Source organism: Struthio camelus, chromosome 6, assembly GCF_040807025.1.
Source record: "Struthio camelus isolate bStrCam1 chromosome 6, bStrCam1.hap1, whole genome shotgun sequence".
Classification (NCBI taxonomy): Eukaryota; Metazoa; Chordata; class Aves; order Struthioniformes; family Struthionidae; genus Struthio; species Struthio camelus.
This window is the reverse complement of record NC_090947.1, coordinates 42827072-42838493: the sequence shown is the minus strand read 5'-3', so window position 1 is coordinate 42838493 and position 11422 is coordinate 42827072. Positions and strand designations below refer to the sequence as shown.

The window sequence follows — 11422 nt, the reverse complement described above, 5'->3', positions numbered from 1 at the left end:
TAAGTATATATTGTCTTACTTTTATTTTACAGGTTTGCGACTGAAACGAATACCTGTACAAACCAATGCCTGTCTACCCATGTTGTCAAACTGAACGTTTCCATGAAGAGGAGCACTTCTCCAAAGGAAAGTATAAACCTTTTTACATATCCATGTGTTTTGTGAATTGAGTGGAGAAGGGAAGGGGTTATGGGCAGGGCATGTTTTATATCTTCTGGAAACGCTGTTGAGAACTAAACTATGGTGACACAATGGTAATATGTAAGCTAGATGAACTGTCATATAACAGCGGAATATAGAAAGTTACATGGAAATTACCTACGGTTATAAGGGATCAAGCGTACGAGGGCTTTTTCATCCTGATCATTGCAGATGAGGACTGCGGCACGGTACAGCCAGATGTGGGCTAGGTCCATGCTGTTGTTTATTCATATATTTGGCACTTCAGTGAGAAGGGAAGGGGGAGGGGAGCGGGCGCTCAACGGTTGTGGTTTGAAGAAATAGGGATCCTGCAAGCAGGTAGGGCCGAGAGAATTATTCCTGCCCGGGCCAGCACCTCCTTGCAGCTTCCCAGGAAAAGGTTTCAGAGACTGCCAGAGCAGACCAGCTTGGAGTGAAGGTTGAAATCAATTAGCCAAGTTGCTTGCACGCACCAAACAAACCTACTGTTGCTCCTGAAAACGCATTAAGCTTTCTCAGTCCCTGGCCTCCCTCTCAAAACCACTCTGCTGGTGTCATGAAGACCAAAGTTGTGATCACTAATGACAAGGACAAAACAATGGACTCTTTGTTAGGGCAATACAGTTCAGTTTTGCCTGTGTCGCTGAGAACATTTGATCTTACGTAACAAGCACATAGTAGCCAGGCCACTTGTGTGAGATGTTTGTAAGAATAAGAAAAAAGGTGAGCAGGCATAACAGCCATGCTAGCAATGCGCAGGACTGGTTACACAGCAGTGAAAGATGCAGTCACGTTAGGCTCCGTAACTATTGTTTTTGGTGTCCTTTGAAGGCTTATCACCACTGGACCTTAAGTGTAAAAATCTGCTTTTGAAAAGCAATAAGAAAAAAGGAACAGACTTTCTTGTCAAATTAGATATTTCCCTTTTCACAAAATAATCAAACCCAAGTATTTTGAAATAAAATTATATTAATGTCATAACAACAAAAAATAACAGCTCTAAAAGTTCTCAGTGTTGATAAACTCCAAAAATTCCATTATAATCTTGCAAAAAAGTTAATGGCATAGTAATCAGTGTACTACAAGCTATATTTAGAAGCGCTACAATTATTACATAATACATCATGAAGACCCTCTAGAGATGGTATTACCAGGGATTATGGGCTAGTTCTTAAAGCCATTAAGGATCTATTAGTTGCCAAACTGGTCCATCCATAACTTTCAGTAATGCCCCCTCTGGAGTATTGCTTTCTTATCACATGATAATAAAAGGGAACTGAAGCTTTCCCCATGACTGTTGAAAGAAAAAGTAGTCCTGATGTTTTGGATATTTTGTAATTAATGCATTTATTATATCCTTGATTCAAGTTCTACAGTAATTTGAGGAATTAATCAATTTATCTGCTGGGATTTGTCTTTTTTTAACTTCAGAAGTTACCTAGTGGATAGGCAAAAACAGAAAAAAGTTTTTCATGTTAATAGCAGTTTGCTAGACTAAATATAAAGAAAAAAAGAATTTAGACTTTGGTCCTGCTTAGTGAATTGGAACATAAAATTCTGCATTGCTGAGAATTCATAAAGCAGACAGTTGTAGAGTTCAGTTCTCTTTCAGCAGGAGTGAATTAGAGGATTGGGTTTTATATGCAAGACTGGGTTAGATGACACCAGGAAGAATGCATCAGTTCTTTGAATGCATAATGTATAACAAAGGACATACATAATTATAATTTTGCAAAAAGAAATCATTATTTTAGAGTCATGAGCCAAGATCCTGTTACTCTAAGGGCTTCAAAAACAGCCCAGAGCGCACACAATTGTATAAACGGTGACTGCTGCAAGTTGCTTTAAAAGTTTGCATCTATCGAAGAGTACTTTTCAATATTTTTGGTATTTGTGAAGAGATCATACATAACCTGATCTTTAGGCATGTTGGAAATCGCATGTTTCTTGGTCCATTCTTTCTCTTCTTATTTAAGCATGAGAAATGTCTGATCTACTTGTGAGAGTTTCTGAATTGGTGCATATGACATCTTAAAGGCTATGGCTTGTATCCGATCTCACTTGTCGTTATTCACCTATTATCTAACAACATTTTGAATATGTCCAAGCCAAACGTGGCTTTCTACTGCTTTTTAATGAACTAAATTTCTGCAGAATGATGTCTTCATTAAGCGTTCCTCTGAATTAGTTCTCTTTACTGGAGGGCAGGAAAATCCATTGTTCTAAAAAGTTTATAAGAAAATGAAAACAAGAACCCCAAATTGAATTCTTAGAATGTATCTGCTGTTGCGAATATGTACGGAAACTGTAGTACTGTAACCTGAATCCTACTGGTCATGTCATGTAAATACAGAGTCTTGTGATAATATATGGAGTTCTTGAACACCTGAAGATATAAGTGTATTCGTAATAAACTGTTACTAAGATAGAGTGTGCATAAAGCAATAAGAGATCATCAGGGTTCTGTTTTGCAAAGGAAGACATGGTTGCACAAAATGAGAACCAGTGAAGAATGCAGCCCATGAGCTTTTCTAATAAATATTATATCTTGTTTTAGGGAGTCCATCAAAGGCTTTTAAGGGACAAAAGTGTTTGAATTTTAAAGTTTACTTTGCTCAGCAATATAGGTGCAAAATCAGAGCTGTTCTAGACAAAGTTGTTTGTAAAACAATTTAATGACAGGACAGTAGTGTGTACTTTGTGCGTGAACGTGTGACTATAGCTGCACAGTAGTTCTGAAGTAGTATGTGCGATGTTAACTTGTCACTGTTTTATTGCAAAAAATCAAGAAATATCTGATTAAGTCAGAAAAAAGTTACTGCATTATTAAAATGGGTGAATCAATTTTTTCTTTCTTATGGTTTGTCAAATTTATAAAATATTATATTTCTCTTCAGATAGAGTTACATACTGTGTAGCTTAGAGATAATCCCTATGGTCTTGGCATATGTTACTTAATTGTCTCAGAAGGAAATACCATAAATACCATGCTGTCATCTCCCATGGGCATTTGCTCATCTGTCACAGTGGGAGCTCCAGACTGGGTGAGGTGCTCTAAGACATTTCTTAAACTATGTAAATCACAGCCATTTCTCCTTCCTACTTCCCAAATGGTCAATTATGTATAAACATGTGTTAATAAAAATTTGCTTCTTTTGCCTCCAAGGTACACACCCAGAAAGCTATGTGAACATGATAAACTATAAATGCCATTATTATGTGATTCAACCTATGACATAAATTACTGATTTAAAATGCCTAAATAGATATGAAAGTCTGTGGGATTCAGACAGGCCCAAAGAAAAAGCAAAACAAAACTATCAATAAAAGTCATTAAATAAACAAGACGAATTTCTCCATTTCTTTAGTTCTCTTTTAAAGGAACTATTTTGTGTCTACCTACGGAGAGCAAAGCAATTAGAAGATTATATTGGAAGTATGCTGATGGCTTATTTAACACATTTGCTGCTTAATGACCTCTGTACAGGTTCAGTTGCTACATGAGTTAGAGCACAGCCAAAGTTGAAGGGATACAGATTACAAGCAACTGTGGTGAATGTTTGGTGCAAACAGATACAGGAAAGGCAAGATAGAAAGGGAAATGACATCAAGGCTGTGCTATGTGTAGCTGCATCCCTGAATAACTTCCAGAGAATCCCCACTTGCTGCTAGGAAAGGCCTTACAGTATGACAACCTGTATTGAAGGTATGCTTTTGGTCTTCAAATAACCCGTGGCATGCCTGTCTTACTTATTGGATAGTTATGTCCCCATCTAAATCAACTCTTGGACTGTATTTACAGGGGTCATCATGGTTATTTTGAAACAGATTCTCTAATTGAATTTATACTCCTCTAAACTTAGGATATAGTCAATCAATAAAGTATTAAATCTGATGCTACGCTATTGATTAATGTTCCTTAAATATCTAGTGGTGAAATATTTTTGATACACTGAGAAATTGAATCGCCCACATGTATTGCTGCTGTATTGTTGGTGAATCTGGAAAAAGTGTTGATCAGACTACAGACATTTGTATATCTTACTCTTTCTGAGATGTGTAGCGCGTGAAACACCGGTGTATAACTGTGCTAAATATCTTCAGAGCAGCCCATTAACGCTCAGGTAATTGTAGCAGCGAGATGAGAAAGGAGAGATCGCTTAATGCTCTTGCATGTAAATGACACAGAGCTTGGTCTGCAAATTACTAGGATGAACTGAGGTTAACGGTCATTTGTAGGAAAAATAGTCCAGTGGTGATATTTGTTGTCTGCAGGGGCACTTTCTCCAGTTTTTGCCATATAGTAGAAGTTAATGATAAGTAAGTTGAAGAAGAAGGTAGCATTCAGTTGGCGTTTCTCTTCAGCACGTGGCAAAACTCACTTATGTCAGTGAAGGACACTTATACAGACTCTGGGGCCTTGACACCACATCACTAGAAGAAGGGGTTGTGAATCTTTGTGAATAATTTTAAATATTGTTGCCAGTGGTTCTCGGTCTAGTCGCTTACAAACTTTGGCTTCTGGTGTTGCAGCTGTCGCCCAGCCTCGGGGGGAAGGAAGGCGACTTTCAGGCATGTCACCTAGGGACCCTCCAGAGCTGGGTGGCCACAGCATGTTACAGATCACAGTGCGGCGCGGCCAAGATGCGAGGGGGAGCGAGGAGGGGACTGACTCGTGCTGTTAATTGCACGGGGACTGCTATCTCCACATCTCAAAGGCAGATTCGACGGCCCCAAAATCGAGGTAGGTCTCTTTCTTCCCACTTTCAAACAGCAGCAGATATGGCCTCAGTTTAGAGTTGAGGCTTGCGTGATGGGGAGGTGCATCTCTTTTATCCAAGCATTTACAAGATTTTCCCTGAGCAAATAGCTTTTCTTTTTTTCTTTCTTTTTTCTTTTTTTTTTTTAACCAGAGTACTTTTTTTTTTCTTAGCAGTTTGAACTGAAGTAACTTAAGCTTTATTTTCACATGCGTATTTCATAGATTAATAAGCATAAATGCATTATTCTTACTTTATTTTGTGGTAAGTGTGCTGTGCTAAATATCTTTATGATTAGCAGAAACAGAAGTAAAAAGGACAGCTAGCTGGAATTGTTGCTTTTTTGGTGCTGTGATTTTTTGGTCCATACTTACAGGGTCAAATAGATAGCGTGAATTATGATGAATTTGCTTGTTTTCCTTTCTCTCCTAAAGGAAAAAAAAAAAACATTTAGTGTAATATAAGGCATTTGAATTTATTACCATTCATCAAAGATGGCTTTTGGCAGAGTTTTATCACCAATGAACTCATTGGCATATAAAAAACAATACATGTGCAGTTCTGCAAAACAGGAAAGGAAATTTGATGGGAAGGCCTATTACATCACTTGAGCAAGTATTTTTTTAACCAAATAAAATTGTAGAGGCGCCATTCACATTGCTGTAGCTAAAGGCCATCATAAACCCCTGTTTTCATGGTGTTGTATATTGTTACTGAACCATTAAAAACTATACAACGTTTAAAATTGGCATTTTGTGGAGGACTAAGCTTGGAAAGGGGAATGTGTCTGTGTGTTTTTAAATTGGGAAAAATATTTGTCAGTTAAAAAGGTCAAGCAGCTAATATATATTTGCATTGTTCAGATTTAGTACCATTGTGTCTTGATGTTTTGCGTATGCTTAAATCTCAATAAATGAGGTGTTTTTAAAAAAGTCCATTTGTCTTTCTGCTCCAAAATCTAGTTTTGTGGGAAGACATTAACCTAATAGTAAGATTTATGATGTCCTGATCACATAGAGACACAACCATGTGCACAATTTTACACACTGTGATTTGTACCAGTGAGTTAAGAAAGCTATGCACTTCTTTACTGACTGCATGGGACTGGAAAAGGAAGGATCCTGCACCTTTTAGTAGTTACAACTGTATGAAGTGCCACGAATATCTATGCCATTACAACTGAATGTAAAACGATAGTAGTAATGAATAGCCATAATTTTATTGTAAAGCCGTGATTTGATTTGCTAAATTGTCTGCAGAGAGCAGAAAGGAGTCTTGTATCCTAGAGTCATATAATGCTATTTTCTAAATATTTTTTCTAAATGTGGAACCTTTTTCCCCTTCCTGTATCTTTCATTTTATAAGATCTTGAAAAAACTTGTTCTAAAACCGATATAATGGTAAGTCCTTAAAATATAGATAACATTGTACTGGAAGTGAGAGATCTTCCTATGAAGTAGGTGTAGGGTTATGCTTCCCGTTAGAGCAGAAAACTTCTTGATAGCTTTATCGTGTCGCAGTGATGTAAAATTATAATACGGGATCATTTGCAGCATTTTCCCTTTTTGTTTCATGCAGGAAAGTCCATGCAATTTTGATTTTTCATTTCAGAATCCTCCACTATACATTTTCTGACAAAAAGCTTTCATTCCATCATTAAGTAATATTATTTATTTTCCTTGGATGTTACAGAATTAGATGAAAACCTAAACTATGATATCTTTAAATGAATGAAAATAAGCGTGGTGGTATGTGTTACAGAGCAGTCCATCAGTACTGGTTATCTGATTATGGGATATTCACTCCCTGATCATGGATGCAAATTGCATCAGCTGCTCTGTGACCTTTAAAGTCTAATTACTCCCATTTAATATTAGGCACCTGAGTTTTCAAAGAAAACATAGTTTATGTGTACTTGTGATTGAAGACGAGAAATGTCGGTATATCACTATTGCTATTTTAAGTCCAGTTAAAATGTCTAATGACCATATGTAAACATGAATCATACACGTTCTTTATTGCAGTTTGCTAAATTACTAATAGAAGAAAAATGTTCTTTTTCTACATGCTTCTGAAAGGATATAGAAATCTTAGTAACATGACACTAGCATCTTCCCAGAAATGTGCCATCATGCGATTAATAATCGAATACAAGTAACAAATAGTGACACCTTTTAATAGGAATGCAGTCATTTGTCTCTCTCTCCCCCATCCTGGTTCCTGCAGAGTGCTGTGAACAGCCTTTGGCCTGTGCCCCGTCTGGTGAAGCCAGCCAAGCCCCCATCAGTAGGTCCTTGGAGTTGTAACCATCCGCTACGCTGTCGAGGACCCGCTTGGCAATGGCATGTTCTCCATCCGGTTCCAAGAACTTTAAAACTTGATGCATGTACATAGCAAAGGTTCAGAAACCAAAAGATCTCAATATTTTGCTCTTTAAAATTCTACCTTAGTGAATGTTTAAAGGCCTGATTCATGATCCTGAAGTTTTTGGCTTAGCAGCACATGACTAGGGGCTAGAGGACTTTGCCTTGGGGGATTCCTGAGAGCTCTGCGAAAGGCAGAGCGCGAGGGAGCGGTAACGAGTGCGGAAGGGAGCACAGGCTTGAGTGCCATTGCAGAAGTGAGTCGATACGCACGAGGTCTGATTCTGCTAATTTCTGTGGATGTTTCTGTTTCTAAGGTTTAATTTCCAACTTGCGATTGTCTTGCACATCTGGCATGATGGGACAGATTAGGAAAAAGAAATACATACTCTGAAGCACTCATTTGTATCTCCTGCCATACAGATGCGGTAGATCTGTGGGCAGCTGGAAAAACTCAGAATACAACCCCAAGGTAGCTGTAGCTGCCAAAATCAGAAAGGTATACAGGATGCTGTATAGAAGGAGAGGAAATATCTTTCGTAGCTCTCTTACTGCTTACTTCAGGATTGTTTATTGTGTGGCTTTGTCCAGCAGGTACTCATTTCTTCTAAGTAATATGACAATTACACTGGGAAACCAGCCTGCATACCTCAGAAAGCTGCATATATATTTTCCTGCTAAAGCCCTAAAAAAAGGGTATAGAATTGCTTAATACGTTTGAAGAATACTAAAAATGCACTACATTTTCACAGGAACTCTCTTTATTACGGGATGAGTTAGCCTATCTGAATTAGAAATACATTAGCAAAGGGATTTGGGTAGACATGTCTATATGGATTAAACAGAGCTGCACTTTGCTTTCCTGAATTTTTTCTTCCCTCCTCTCCTCAATCATAATGAGAGGTGATTGAATTTATTTGGGTAAAATCCAAGCTGAACCCAGCCGAGGATATTTTCAGAGTTATCCTTTTTAGATACTTGCCGTATCAACCAAGATCTGTTTTTAGGCCTAGTTATTTAAGGCTGCCTTAAAGACTAATGAAATGTAGCGTGATGGATGTTACCCCATTTCAGGGACTTTAAAGTAAGTTACTTTCAGAAATGGAAAAAACCCCTATAATCTTCAAGGCCCGCTTCAGTGCTACTCTTCAAGATCATACATTCATTTTCAGTAGTAAGATGCTCTATGCAATGTATATGTTAATCTTTGGAAAAAAAGTTGATTCTGAATTTTCCTAACTAAGAAGAGATTCATAGTGGAAGCGGCAGTCTTGAAAAGCAGAGTGAGCGTAGTTTAAAAACGCTTCTCTGTTTACCTCGGTGAGATGTAAGATTTTAAAAGCACCTAAGTGAATTAGGAGCAAAACTTAACAATCCTATCCTAGCTCTACGGTAACATATGAGTGCTTGACAGTTTGTGCATTTTGATAAGTGACATATAGTAGTATTAGCATTTTGTCACTGTCATCTTTGCAAAGCCAGATATATTTAGGTTTCTAAACCTGAAATCCTTCTTTGTATGCTCTGGAGATTATAATTTTTATTATTATTATTTTTACAACATGGTATATTTAGGAAAATAGCCAGATATCGATTTGTCACTTTTTAGGTCACATTTGTATTATAGTTGTAGAATGACCCACATATATTTGTGAGATTTGTTTATAGATAGCACTATGCAGTCATTTCTATTGAAAGCTCTTGAAAGTAATGAGTTATTATAAGTGACATGCTTAAAGAACTGATTCTGTGACCTTAAATTTTTGAACTAAAGTAATGTTCTTTAATGTTTTCTTGGCTTATGTACTTAGCTTATAATGAAATAAAAATTTAATAATTTTTTTCGTAGATTCTTTGCACTTCTCTACTCATGCTATATTTCCAAAGTGCGTTAAAGCTGTCTATATTTAAAAATATAGAAAATTTGTCATATCAAGTGAGTTTTCTTCTTTTAAGAATCTTTTTAGTATCCATTTTTATTTCAGTGGCTTGACAATTGTTTTGTCTCTTCCGTTCAAGTGAAAATGTTACCTATCAGGCATAAACAGCTAAATGTAATGTACCAAAAACATTTTTAGCATAACGATTGCTAACTTGCTAACTTTGTAGAGCATAAAGTAAATAAGAGTGACAGTGGAAAGGCCTAATTTACACCTGAGGAAGGCTGCAAAATGAGAACAAATTTTATTATGTCAGTTCATGGTTTTCAGTTCAACAACATATTCATAAATTGAAAACTCTACTCAAATGAGGTTTAAGAATCTGACTTGAACAGTCATAAAATTTAGTTTTGAGGCTAAAATTCATCTCTTTGTTCCTCACTGTAACAGAGATCTTGTAACAAGAAGTGATATTACTTACGATACTTCATCTCTGGTCACAGTGGAGAATTAACCACTAAGCAGAATTGCTTTTGAGAACCATTTCATAAGATTGCTATAGCTATTCAAGTTGGAACCAAAATACAGACTGCATTTATATGAGCTTCTAAAATGGCTATTTTGTATTAGTAATTTGTGCAATATAAATTTCCATATTTAAAAATATGCTTTCCATATTTTTCCTCATCAATTCAGTTAATAGAGGTAAAATTAAAAGAGTGTTCTTAATAATCTGCATGAACTATACTGGAGGAATATAATTATATTTCAGTTAAGAAACTGAGGAGTATATTAAAAGTTTGTTCCTCAGAATGAAATCAAGCTATAGTATAAATTTTCCCTTACATGTCTCTGTATTGATTGCAGAGTGCCTTCTAGGTAAAGGAGAATGGGAGAAGTTTGTCTTTGCGTGCTGCGGAGCTGTGAGGATTTTCACAGCTTTGAGGAAGTTGATGCACACATCTGAAGAGCCAAGAGTGTAGCTGAGCAGTTGCTTGCCATTTTCTCAGGCAGAGCAGTGAGTAGAAGCTAGATTCACCATGTCCTCCATATGTTGGCCTGTGATTTTGGTAAAAATTTGATTCTGAGTATGAAAACTTTCCAGGTTTATTCCTGTGTAAAGTTTTGATTTCAGCATCTTGGCATTTTCAGTTAAAGAGCATTTTGCTGGAAAAATCTTTATGCAGTTAGCAGAAAGAATGAAAACAGTGATGCAAAGACTATATCATTTAATACTTTTTTTTTTCACATGCAAAGAAAGCCTATTTGACGAAATCAGCCCACAGTGTTCAAGAAACTGTCTGAATTTTTTAACCATTTTTGTCTATTGTTGGAATTCATGCAGGATGAGGCAAGTGCAATGGCAGAACTGAATTCCTGCCGTGGAAAAGGATAGAAAGGAGGGACTGGGGAACAATGTAAATAGAACCTCAATTGCAAAAATAAAATATTGAATTACAAAAGAAGAAAAGCTTATCTAGAGAGCGATACTCTAGAAAAAAAAGTTGCTTTTGGGCTTTGCATTTCTGCAGTATCTAAGCAACTCTTAGATTTCTGTGTAGTCGTCATCACATGTTTCCGTGAATTGGGGATGTGCTTTTACTCCCAGTTTGCTTTCTGCATCTGAAATAGATACCCTACAGTGAGGCAGGGAACTAAGTCCAGCTATCACATTCAGAATCCTAATTACGATGTAATTCTTCACAGTTACAACTAATCTTTCATCATTAAACAATTCTATCAACACTTCCTCAAGAAGCTCCAAAGCCCTGGGTGCACACAAATAGTTGTTCTTGCCTTTCCTACTGTTTATATGTCATTGCATACGTTAAAAATAATTCAGATGGAATATTTTGTGGCAAACTTTGTCACTATGCTATATGGTTGTTCTTTCACATGTGCTATTTTTTCCAAATTTGCACACTTTGGTGCATTTTAATCAAGGGCACATTTACTTCTTCTCAGTCTAGATTCAATATTCCACTAACACAGAGGATGTCGGCCTCAGAAGGTAGTTTCTTGTAAACAGTGCATTGATTTCATGCTTATAGCTGTAATAGAATGTAACCAATGTATTTCTAGTTGCATGTACTTGTTGTATAAAAATATTGGGTGTAGATTGCCTTAGTTAGCGGACTTTGCCACGAAATACTCCATAAAATGATGTTAATCATTACTCTGTATTCATTTCTCCACATATTTAATTTACAATAGATTAGTGAAATGACTTCATTACAGG

General features: G+C 36.7%; 1 long non-coding RNA gene across 1 annotated transcript in view; it reads left to right on the top strand.

The window, feature by feature from the left end:
• Positions 1-986: 986 nt before the first annotated feature.
• The window catches only part of LOC104145694 (uncharacterized), a 132132-nt gene continuing 121696 nt past the window's right edge, over positions 987-11422 (top strand). Inside the window, exon 1 of the long non-coding RNA XR_011141996.1 lies at positions 987-4924. This is a non-coding gene — a long non-coding RNA (uncharacterized lncRNA). The remainder of the gene's footprint in view (positions 4925-11422) is intronic.